The 12,737-nt window shown below is 38.3% G+C and overlaps 2 pseudogenes across 2 annotated transcripts in view; both read right to left on the minus strand.

Moving 5' to 3' along the window:
• The window catches only part of LOC148376990 (uncharacterized), a 205,695-nt pseudogene that overhangs the window by 147,434 nt on the left and 45,524 nt on the right, over positions 1–12,737 (minus strand). The gene's annotated exons all lie outside the window — the stretch shown is intronic.
• The window catches only part of LOC148377001 (uncharacterized), an 88,154-nt pseudogene continuing 77,501 nt past the window's right edge, over positions 2,085–12,737 (minus strand). The window contains exon 2 of the transcript XR_015852535.1: positions 2,085–3,524. The product of XR_015852535.1 is annotated as an uncharacterized LOC148377001 (transcript). The remainder of the gene's footprint in view (positions 3,525–12,737) is intronic.

Below are 12,737 nucleotides of genomic sequence, written 5' to 3' on the forward strand. Positions count from 1 at the left end.
ATAAATGAAAAACTGAGAAATATTATAGTCAGTTGCGTATATAGATCACCGGGCTCAAATCTTGAAACTGTCACAAACAGGGATGAATAAACATATTCATCAATCGGCAACAAAACACTATTCATCTGTGGAGATTTCAACATCGATTTAATGAATGCAAACAAACATAAAAACATTGATGACTAGTAGGATTACTTCACACAGTGCAACACTCATTGACAATATCTTTAGGAATGATATTGAAATTACAAACGTCAGCGGATTACTGGTTTGTGATATTTCTGATCACCTACCAGTATTTACAGAGTATGATGAAAAGGTTACTAGACAAGTATCAACTAAGGATTAACAAACGAGCTAGAACTGAAGAGACTATTATATCACTCGGTGATGACTTAGTTAAACAAAACTGGAATGCTATATATGGTACAGATGATATGGATCGTGCGTTTGACACATTTTTGGAAATATTCATCAACAAGTACAACAAAAACTGTCAAATGACAGACTAATATTAAGAATAAGTCTGTAAAGCGTCCATGGATAACTAAGGGTTTATATAATGCTTGTAAGAAAAAAAACACCTTATATAGAAGATCTATGAAAACTCAGGAAGCCGAATCCCGATACAAAACGTACAAAAAAATTTGACAGGAATATTTAGAGCGAGCAAGAAATGATACTATACCAATGTATTACATCATAACAAAAGTCATATCAAAGGTATTTGGGATATATTAAATAATATAATAAAAGGAAAGAATGGAAGTAATGCATATCCAAACTATTTTATTGATAAGAACAGTGAAAATGATCATTGAAATCAAGTTGTGGAGAATTTCAATAGTAATTTTGTAAATGTTGGACCAGAGCTCGCTGCAAATATCCCAGAGTGCAGTAGCAGGGTCAGGAGGGTTACTTTAACTTGATTACCATAATTTATTTTGGATTACTCCAATAGCCAATATGCTAATAAAAGACAAAACAAACTGAATATGAATAAAATGATGACTCACAACACGTGGTAAGCTTTCTCTCCTGGCTTTGATCTCCGGCAAAACTAACATAATATTCGACAGAAACAAAATGAAATAAATCCAAACAGCTTATATTTTTGACGTTGCATGCATTCCGTTACTCTCCAAGCCTGCATAAAATTGAGTCATTTTATCCATATTTAATTTATTTTGTCTTTTATTAGCATATTTGATATTGGAGTCATCCAAAAGTCATGGAAAGTAATCCAGTTAAAGTAACCCTACCCAACCCTGTGCAGTAGTAAGCAATTTGAGTCACTGATAAAAATTAACTTTGGAATAACAAGATGAGATCAAATAATGTCCAACTATCCATGTGTTCAAATTTAAATACCAAATAGCATTAATGGCGAAATACAGGGATGAATAAAATGGGATATGAGGGAAGCTTGGAAATACTGCGTTTAAAACGATGGTTAACTTCTTGTTATTGTGCTATTATCACATCAGAACTGTTATAAATATTGTGTTTATTTTTATTGATATTATCACTGGTGCCACAGTGAAATTAGGTAACGAAGCGCATTATGACGTTGAGGGATGGGTATTACAAAGATTAGTGTATAAAATATGTGATTATTGTGGTTATTATAATTGTTGCTATCGGACCAAAGTAATAAGAATATCTATGAGATTTTAATATATTAAAAATAAGAGGAAAGGAGGATTTGTAAAATGTATTTAATAGGGAAGATAAAGGTTATTTAATTAATGTTATTTATTTTGTTGTCAACTCATTGTTTTTGTCCTATTTTTATTTCAATGTTCAAAATAAAAATATAAAGTTCCCAATAATTCAAGTGTGTGTGACAATATTTATATATATATATATATATATACATATATATATAAATATATGTATATATATGTGCTGTACAGACATGTACACACACATAGTTTCTGTACATTCGTTGGCCAATTTCTTTTATATGTAAATGCAAGAAATGAAACCTTATCCAACAGAGTGACGGATGCTATTTTCCCCAGAACACGTGTGATCCTGAGCTGTTGCTTGACTTGAGAATCTTAAGCCGCAAGTTGAGCAGGAAACGGGGTTCTCGCCGGTGTGGGTTCGTGTGTGTGAGTTTAGGTGTGATTTCTGGCTGAATTTTAGACCACAGATTGAACAGTCAAAAGGCTTCTCCCCGGTGTGGACCGTTGAATGTATTTTCAAGTTTCCTTTACTTCGGAAGTTTTGACCGCAAACTTTGCAGGCAAAAGGCTTCTCTCCAGTGTGGGTTCTTGTGTGGTTCTCTAGGACGATCTTCCATCTGAATCTTTGACCACAAACTTGGCAGGAAAAAGGCTTCTCGCCAGTGTGGGTTCTTGTGTGTGAGTTTAGGTATGCCTTCAGTCTGAAATTTTCACCACAGATTGAGCAAGTAAAAGGCTTCTCGCCAGTGTGGGTTTTTATGTGTGAGTTTAGGTATGACTTGTGTCTGAAATTTTCACCACAGATTGAGCAGGAAAAAGGCTTCTCCCCAGTGTGGATTGTTGAGTGTATTTTCAAGTTTTCTTTAATGGTGAAGTTTTGACCGCAAACTTTGCAGGAAAAAGGCTTCTCCCCAGTGTGGGTTACCGCGTGTCTTTTTAAGCCTGCTTTGTAGCTGAATTTTTTACTGCAAACTGAGCAGGAGAAAGGCTTCTCACCAGTATGGGTTCTGGTGTGTGAGTTTAGGTATGCCTTGTGTCTGAAATTTTCACCACAGATTGAGCAAACAAAAGGCTTCTCCCCAGTGTGGATTGTTGAGTGTTTTTTCAGGCTTCCCTGAATGCTGAATTTTTGACCGCAAACTTCGCAGGAAAAAGGCTTCTCACCAGTGTGGGTTCTTGTGTGTATTTTTAAGTATGCCTTCAGGCTGAATTTTTGATCACAAACTGAGCAGGAAAAAGGCTTCTCGCCAGTGTGGATTGTGGTGTGGTCTTCTAAGACTTGCTTTCGGCTGAATTTTTTACCGCAAAATTTGCAGGAAAAAGGCTTCTCGCCAGTGTGGATTGTCATGTGCTCTTCTAAGACTTGCTTTCGGCTGAATTTTTGACCACAATCTGAACAGGAAAAAGGTTTCTCACCAGTGTGGGTTATTGTGTGTCTTTTTAAGCTTTGTTCAAGGCAGAATTTTTTACCGCAAAATGAGCAAGAGAACGGCTTCTCATCAGTGTGGGTTCTCATGTGCAACTTCAAACGATATTTGAATGGAAACGTTTTCCCACACTGAGAACATGTTTTATCACCTTCTGACTGTTCGGCGCCATTAGTGTCGAACATGTCCTCGTCATCAGTTTTCATGTGTTGAAAGGAGCTGCTGCTGATTGGAAGCTCCTGCCAGTTTTCTTCATTTTTTACTTGACTCCCAGGAGTTAAAGAGGTCTCAGTTAGCGGAAACTCTGTGAAAAGTGCCTCCTCCTCTTTAACACAAACAACCTCCACATCATCCTCCTCCTCTTTAATATCAGGAAACTTTGGAGACGGGAATTCTTCACTGACATCTGTGGGACACAAGACAAACATAGATTTCCCATCATCCCAAATATACGACATAATACCGAAAAAAATAAATGACGAAATTTATAAATATACAGTCTCCATTCAAGTAATATTTTTATCCAAGGGAGACAGAAACAACACAGAACCTCTGAAAATATATTAAAATGTGTATAACAAAAACATAAATATCATCGGTCTCTGCATTTTTAAGCAACTGCCAGGGGGCGCCCATCCAGTAAAGGGTAAGAGTGAGACATGTCGAATGTATGTGTCAAGGAAGACGCACGTTTAATGTAACTTGGTATTTTGTGCATGAAAAAACTAGCATGAACAGACCTTAATCATGGGAAGGGTGTCAATCGAAAGTGGAAGGCTGGCGGCCATATTGAGAATCATTTCACGAGTCTGTTGACTTGTAAACAAAAATAATCTGGCGGAACAAACAGATTACAACAAGCAACGAACCAGAAATGTTTCATGCCGAATCTGTAAGCATGATCGTGTGGCTTAGAAAAAGTATTTTACACGGTTGGATTCTATGAATTTCCCAAAGGTAACCAAGACATTTTCGCAAAATTCAAAAAAGGTGAAGACGGCCAAGGGAAGTAATGGTGAGATACGCAGACTTTACAGTTTTCAGGTATTTAGTTTCGGACTGGTGTTTCTCTGGTGAGTGTATTTAGAAATGGTCACCATATTTTGAATCTCAAGAGTTTAAGCTTTCCACTAATATGGCGTATTACAGTGACATCGTACAGACACGCGTTTGTTTATTAAAGGTCCTGCCGCCCATCGGCGGAATGTCAAGGGGTTAAGGTACTTTATACTATTAAAACTCCTTTTGTGTGCACGCTTTCTTTGTAAATATCTTAAATATTTCAAAGTGGGTTGCACAAAAGGATCTTACCGTTAATAACATACAGGAAGCGCCTTATAATCAGGTGCGCTCGATAGTCTGAATTTTACGATAAGTGAAGTGAGTACGTATAAGGATCATTTTCCCGCTTTGCCTCCTTTTTTAAAAAGTCCCTTTCGTCCTCTGTATAAAATTCTAAAAGTCTAAGGGGGCAGGAGGAGAGGAAGACTGAAAAAGAACTGTGCAGACACCACGAGCCAAGAACAGGTCAGGAACCGTCACCAGTGGAGAAGGCTGTCCAAAATTGGGTCATCATTGGTGCCCCACAACTCATGCGGTTAAGGGATCTGTGAACCTCCACATTGCAATATTTGGTGAACCGTTTCTGATCTTAAAGTGCGGCAGCCTCGCCCTGTTCCGCATACAAGTTTGAGATCCTGGCGAGCACCAATGAGACCCTGGTGACTTGACAGGGTTCTTCTTATATGGTATGGAAAACACTGTGATTAACGTATAAAAGAATGAAAAAAATAAAGAAATATCGGAAATTCAAAGATAAAATACAAATCCTTTAACTATAAATTTTTATACTGATCATCGTAAACCATAGTCAGAAAGATCAACAATAGTATTAACTCAAAATCAGGAGATTAAACAATAAACCGCAAAAAAATCCCCCCAAAAATCCGTTAGCTATCAATCAAGATGACCCCGTGCTTTGATGCTGGAAAGTGCGAGGAAGAGCTTTCCTCCCTACACTCTTTTCTTTTTGCAGTGACGCATTATACCTTTTGTGTTACATAGTTTCACTTTCCTTAGTGCTCATTTATTATGCCCACACGACATCTAGTGACCAGCATTATTCACTTCATTTAGGCATAAGTTTTCAGATTTGTTTCATGTATTCAAGTGATCTCACTTAAGCCAATCGCATGTATTGTCATTCCTAAGACTTAAAAAGTGGTCGGCGGCGCCCTCTGTTGGCTGCGGCTGCATCGGCTCGCTAAAACGGGTCAGGTGCAATCGACATTTCGTTCTGTGTACATTGTTACACAGAATGACAATACAAGGAAATTATTATTATTATGTGCGTGTTCCCAAATGAACGAGCCTCTAGCCATTGAGGGAGGGTGGTTCCTTCCTGAGCCCATCTCGGAAGCATATCTCCGAAGCCTGAGCATCCGATGTTAGGGCTATCAAAAACCCAATTTCCGACTAAGAGGTTGTTCTTTTCTTCATCCTAATGCAATCTCATGTTTTAACCTTGACACCCCCGATGTCAAACGTTCTGGTGCTCCCCCTTGACTAATTCTGTGGTGGCGCGCCCCACTATTTGAGATTCAATGCATTGAAGGGACAATGTGAATTATTTGACCACTAGATGTTGCTGTATTGTGTAGTGCAACCAAAAACCAGTGCAAAACAAAATACAAACTATGAAGACTCGAAGTGACCAAAACGCAATTTTTGACCTCTCATTTACTCGCTCAATCTCATTGAGGTTTTTGGTTACCCATCACCAAAAAATGGCTGACAATTAGCCCATGTTATGTAAAATAAATGCAAATTTCTCGAATAATGAAATTTTTTTTTACATTTATACTATAGTTAGTGTATCTTGGATTCATTTTTATATCAATATTGTTATTTTAAATGAATCATTTTGTTCTTCCACAAGGAGGCACAAAATACAACTGTCCTTTTGAACTTTCTAATCGAGGTAGGGGTGTAAAATTATCAGGCCTCAACTATCCCTTGGCGCTCATGTTTGAAAGCCTTTTGGCTATGTGTATACTGCAGTTATCCTTAGCTCACTCTGATTGGTCATTCCTCCCCTGCAGGATCATGTGTTGGCCCCTCCTGGTTGTGGTTTCCTGGCAGTTGTTTACCAACTGCCTCCGAGTCCTCACCCTGCTTGTGGTAGTTACCGTCTGTTCTAGAACATACCATTCTTGCACTTTGTCGCACCACACATCCTGTTTCACCCGTCACGCGCTCATGCAGATGTAACGGGTGTAATAATAACTTTTGTTTTATTGAAATTCCTGCTGAAATATGTGTATAGTTTTTGATAAGTGTCCTGCAATGATGAGTCCAACAGTGCCACCTGCTGGTATGGGGTAGGCTTTGTTTTGGCTTTTGACATGTGACCGGAAGGCGGGGTTTTGCTGGCAGTCCACAGAGTGAGCTGCCAACGGTAAGACACATCTTTTGGTGCTCCACAAAAAAAAGTTAATTTTAAACATTATAACCCCAGCTGACAAATCTCTCAACATGCACAGTAATGGGATTGATGTTGTAAAGCTGTTTGGATTTATTTTCGTTTTGTTTCAGTTGTGCTAAAATGTTAATTCCCCTTAAAGAGATCAAAGCGATCAAAGCCAGCATTGAAGCTAATGTTGTGACTCATTTCATCTGCAGGTAAATCGTATCCGTCTTTATACTCATTATTGTTCTTATTTCTATTTTCTCGTATATATATATGTATATTTATATATATAAAAAGGATAATGTTGGTTAAAATTCAGACTGAAGAAAAATGTGTTGAATTCATTGTAAACGTTAAAAAAAAAAAAAAAACACTATACGATCTCTTGTTAAAAGTATCTTCTTGAAATGGATGTCAAAATGTATTGTAATATCAAAAAAGGATTTCATGTAAATTGAAAAGAAAGCTCTTTGATAAGCTATGGGCAGTTTATAGAGCGAGCTGCCAACGAGATCAAAGCAAGCAGAGAAGCCGATTTTGGTGTTTGGGTTGTATACTATATTTGTAGTTACAATCGCAACACCTTAAGTCAGATTTGGGATATTCTTGTGACTGTGTTACATGTTTTAATGTGGGCGCATGCGGCTTATGTACAGGTGCGGCCTGTGAGGTAGGGCGCTCGCTTTGAGACTAGGAGGTCGCCGGTTCGAGCCTCAGCCGAGTCATAACTAAGGCTTACAACATTGGTACTCATTGCCTCCCTGCTTGGCGCTCGGCATTAAAGGTTGGAATTGGGGGGTTTGCTCACCTAATGACTAAAAAATGGCGGCAGCATCGGCTCGCGGAAGTTTAACTGTCCGGGTCAGGTGTATTGACATTTCCTTCTGTGTGCATTGTTACAAAGAATGACAATAAAATCAATTCTATTCTTCTATTCTCTTCTTCTAATCACGTGTTGTGACTCATTTCATTTGCAGTTAAATTGTACTCGTTTTTATACTCATTATTTTTCCAATTTCTATTTTCTCATATATATATATATATATATGTAACCGCGGTGTACCTGTCCCACCAAAGATCCACATTCACGCTGGACTGGATGATGAGGTTTCTTTTATTACAGTTTCTGCAGATGAAATGAGTCACAACATTAGCTTTTCTGGTGGCTTTGATTTCTTTGATCTCATTAGCAGCTCTCTCTATAGACTGCCCGACAAAGCATATCAAAGATCTTTCTTTTAAATTTGCATAAAATACATTTTAGAATATCACAATACATTTTTACATCCATCTTAACAAGATACTTTTAACAAGCGATCGTATAGTGGATTTTTAACGTTTACAATGAATTCAACATATTTTACTTAAGTCTGAATTTTAACCAACTTCATCCTTTTTCATACATATGAGAAAATAGAAATAAGAACAATAATGAGTATAAAAACGGGTACAATTTACCTGCAAATGAATGAGTCACAACATTAGCGTTTCTGCTGGCTTAAATCTCTACAATGAGAATTAATATTTTAGTAAAACAGAAACAAACAAAACAAAAATAAATCTAAACAGGTTGACAACATCAATCCCATTACTGTGCATGTTGAGAGATTTCTCAGCTGTGGTTGTAATGTTTAAAATTAACTTCTTTTGTGGAGCACCAAAAGATGGGTCTTACCATTAGCAGTTCTCTCTGAAGACTGCCAACAAACCCCACCTCCCGGTCACATGTCGAAAGCCAAAACCAAGCCCCACCCCATACCAGCAGGTGGCACTGTTGGACTCATCATTGCAGGACACTTACCAAAAACTATACACATATTTCAGCAGGAATTTCAATTAAACAAAACGTTATTATATTTTATATATATATATATATATATATATATATATATATATATATGATGTTGGTTGAAGTTCAGACTAAAGAAAAATATGTTGAATTCATTGTAGACGTTAGAAAAAAACACTATACGATCTCTTGTTAAATATATCTTGTTAAAATGGATTTAAAAATGTATTGTGATATTCTAAAATGTATTTAATGTAAATTGAAAAGAAAGCTCTTTGATATACTTTAGGCAGTCTACAGAGTGAGCTGCCAACGAGATCAAAGCCAGCAGAGAAGCTAATCACGTGTTGTGACTCATTTCATTTGCAGGTAAGTTATACCCGCTTTTATACCTGTTATTGTTCTTAATTCTATTTTCTCATGTATTTAAAAAGGATGATGTTGGTTAAAATTCAGACTGAAGAAAGATGTGTTGAATTCATTGTAAACATTAAAAAAAAAAAAAAAAAAAAAAAAACTAGACGATCTCTTGTGCGGCACAGTACATGTCATGTGAACCTGTCATGGGTTCAAATCCAGCTCCAGACTTCCTGTGCGGAGTTTATATGTTCTCCCCGTGCTTGCGTGGGTTTCCTCCGGGCACTCCGGTTTCCTCCCACATTCCAAAAACATGCATTTCAGGTGAATTGGCCGGTCCAAATTGTCCCTAGGTGTGAATGAGCGAGCGAGTTGTCTGTCCCTGTGTACCCAGCGATTGGCTGGCAACCAGTTCAGGGTGTCCCCTGCACACTGCCCGGAGATGGCTGGGATGGGCTCCGGCCCCCCGCGACCCTAATGAGGATAAGCGGTACGGCTAATGAGATGAGATGAAAAGAAAGCTCTTTGATATGCTTTGTGCAGTCTACAAAGTGAGCTGCCAACAAGATCAAATAGATCAAAGCCAGCAGAGAAGCCATTCACGTGTAAAATGGATGTAAAAATGTATTGTGATAGTTGATATTCTAATATATATTTTATGTCGACTGAAAAGAAGGCTCTTTGATATTCTGTTGGGCAGTCTAACAGCGAGCTGTCAACGAGATCAAAGCAAGCAGAGAAGCTTACCACGTGTTGTGACTCATTTCATTTGCAGAAACTGTAATAAGAACCTCATCATCCAGTCCAGCCTGAATGTGGATCTTAGGTGGGGCAGCTACACTGCGGTTACTCAGATATCCTCATACTTTCATAAAATAAGCAGGAGCATCTAACAAAACACTATGCTTTAGATTTTGATTTCCTTTCATGCTCGTATTTTTTTATTTTCCTTTAAAGGAAATCCACGATTGAACAGACTTATATGAAATGAAATGAAATGATCTGCATTTATATAGCGCTTTTTCAAGTCAAGACTTCCCAAAGCGCTTTACAGTGTGCTTCACATTTCCCAATAGCGGCCGTGCAGCCATGAAAGGCGCTAACCTGCATATTGGGGGTCTTAGGGGTTCAGTGTCTTACCCAAGGACACTTCGACATGTAACACGGAGGAGCCGGGATTCGAACTGGGATCCCTTGATCTACGCTGGGAATTGATTGGCCGACTAATGTGTCAATCACATTGAAATCGGTCACGATTGGCTTAAGATTTTTTGGACCCGAATTAGTCACGACGGTTTTTTTCCCTTTTCCTTAAACAGGCCTTCATAGGTTGTCATGGGCTGATATTACTGTAAAGAAAAGTTTGCACTTGGCCAAGAGCGATGACAATCAAAAAGTCAGAGACTCACAGAAGTAAAATGAAAATGTTATGGAAATAAAAGTGACCAACCTGCTCCGTTCATCACGAATCGTAGCTCCTTGCTAATGCTAACTTGGTTTAGCCGTCGGTCTTCTCGCTCGTTGTCATCTTGAAGCTCCTCTTTCAAATTTCCTTTCCATCCCTCGCACATTTTAGCCATCTTTGAACCTTTACGGCGTTAAATGCTGTTTTTGAACCTTTGCGGGGTTTAATCCAGTTAGATGGAGTTAGATTGTGCACTCGACTGGAACGAAACACCAAGAAGGCGCAAACAATGGCGGCAGTGACGTGTAGTTCTTCTCTTCTTCTTCTTTGGTTGGTATCCATCTCTTTGGAGCTCTATCGCCCCCTAGCATCATACCATCTCACAGTTCCACTCTGCTGTGTTGTCGGCGAACGAAAGAGTTAATGAGCCGGCTCCCTTCTAAATGCTCTCTCTTCTTAGTCTGACTGCGTGTGATCATCCTCTGTGATTGTTATTAACTCAATATTGGAGTGATGCATTCCTCTAACTCTAATTTGTCCTTCAACTTATAAACCGATTGCTCTGTAAGTTTCCCATTAAAGTCATGAAATGATGTGCATTTCTATAGCGCTTTTCAAGTCAATGACTTTCCAAAGCGCTTTACATTGTGCTTCACATTTCCCAATAGCGGCCTTGCAGCCATATAAGGCGCTAACCTGCTTATTGGGGGTAATTGCGGGTTCAATGTCTTACCCAAGGACACTTCGACATGTAACACGGACAAGCCGGGATTCGAACTGGGATCCCTTGATCCTAAAAACGATCGCTCTACCTCCTGAGCTACTGCCAGTCATACTGTTTTGTCCATGGTTCGAACCACGAGTTGACCAAAGTTCTCCATTTGTCTTTCCAATTTCAATGTCACTCATGTGATGTCCAAATTAAATACATAAAGCCCAATCCTAACATTCTCTATCAAACTCGCCCTCCATTTTATTCATCTAAATTTGACACAATTCAAGTTCTTTGTCCCAATCAATGGGATTAAGATAGATAGATAGATAGATAGATAGATACTTTGTTCATCCCCGAAGGGAAATTCACATTTCCAGCAGCATCCCTGAGCTGAGAACAATCGAGAACAATCGAAAATAACACGGGAGCTGCTGGAGTGGTCATTCTCACTTTATTTTCAACAAATTATCTTTGTTTTAAGTATTCAATTAATGAGCCGACTCCCTTCGAAAATGTTCTCTCTCTGTACGAGTGTCGTTTCCTCTGTGTGCTTTTCTTCGTATAATCTATGCAAAAGTTTAAACCAGGCAAAAGATCACTTTATTTTGAAACAATAAAGGCTAGGATAACATTGTGACATAAACATTTTCAAAGTGATTTACTTTGGGGCATCATATATATTTATAAAATATATAAAATAAAATAATAAAATATATTTGAAAATAAACAAAAAATATTTTGGTGGCTTTAATCCACGTATCCGAAGTACCCACTGAGGGCTAAAGAGCTTGCCTGTTTTAGTGAGCCGAGCCGAAAAATCCGCTTGTAAAGGTGTAGAGTTCAAAGTCGAAAAAATGAAGGGGAATCTGGGTCGATAGACAGCGTTGGGAGGGTTACTTTCAAAATGTATTCCGATACAGTCACTCGTTACTGGTTGAAAAATGTAGTCAGTAACGTAATCCAAGTACGATAAGTCATGGCAGGTCATTTTTATTTGTATAGCCCTCAAAGGGCTTTACAGGTTATTACACATGGGAAGTTTCGGTTATTCATATGCTCTTGAGTAGAACATTATTGACAAAGAGATTAGACATGGCACTCCAGGAAAGACACATAATAAAGACTTCAAAGAGAAAAACAAGATAAATAAAATGACAAGATAAAAAGGCAAACTTAGATACAAGACAAATTTTAAAATAACTTAAAAAATCCACAGTTGAAAATAAAAAATGTATTAGATACGATAAAAGAATAATTCAAAGTACAGCGCCTAAATGTGAGACAAAATCTTGAAGTGGAACCAAAACAGTTCCCCATTTTGTGTTATATTTACTACAAAAACAAGTGAAAAATAAGCGTTTCGAAAATATTGTCCCTCGGTTCTCTCAGTTTAACCAACAAACACGAGAAGTTCCCTGATGACTTCTGAATGATCCGATGTCTACCTAAATGACTAACAAGGACTAACAAAGTGAACCTGTACCCCATTAAGCATGTCAGTTTTAATGCATTTGCTCTGTGGTGAGATCAGAGGTTGGTGAAAGGAGACACTGGAGATCAGACAACATTATGAAGACCAAACAGCACACCCGGCAGGTCCAGGAAAAAATTGTGGAAAAGCAAAACCGGGATATGATATAGATTTTGCAACATTTACACATCTCCCGGAGCACTATGTGAGCAATAATATCAAAACGGACAGAGCATGAAACCACCTAAGATCTGGCCGTCCGTCTAAACCAGGGTTCGAGAACTTGTGGCTTGCGAGCCACAGATGTCGTTTTCAATGAGAACCTATGACTAGGAGATAAAATGGACCTTTAGCTATTACTTAAAATATTGTCACCTATGAAGGCGTTTGTCACTTCGTGAGAAACCGAGACA

This window comes from Urocampus carinirostris, chromosome 1 (genome assembly GCF_059441175.1).
Source record: "Urocampus carinirostris isolate Australia breed hairy pipefish chromosome 1, RoL_Ucar_1.0, whole genome shotgun sequence".
Taxonomy (NCBI): Eukaryota; Metazoa; Chordata; class Actinopteri; order Syngnathiformes; family Syngnathidae; genus Urocampus; species Urocampus carinirostris.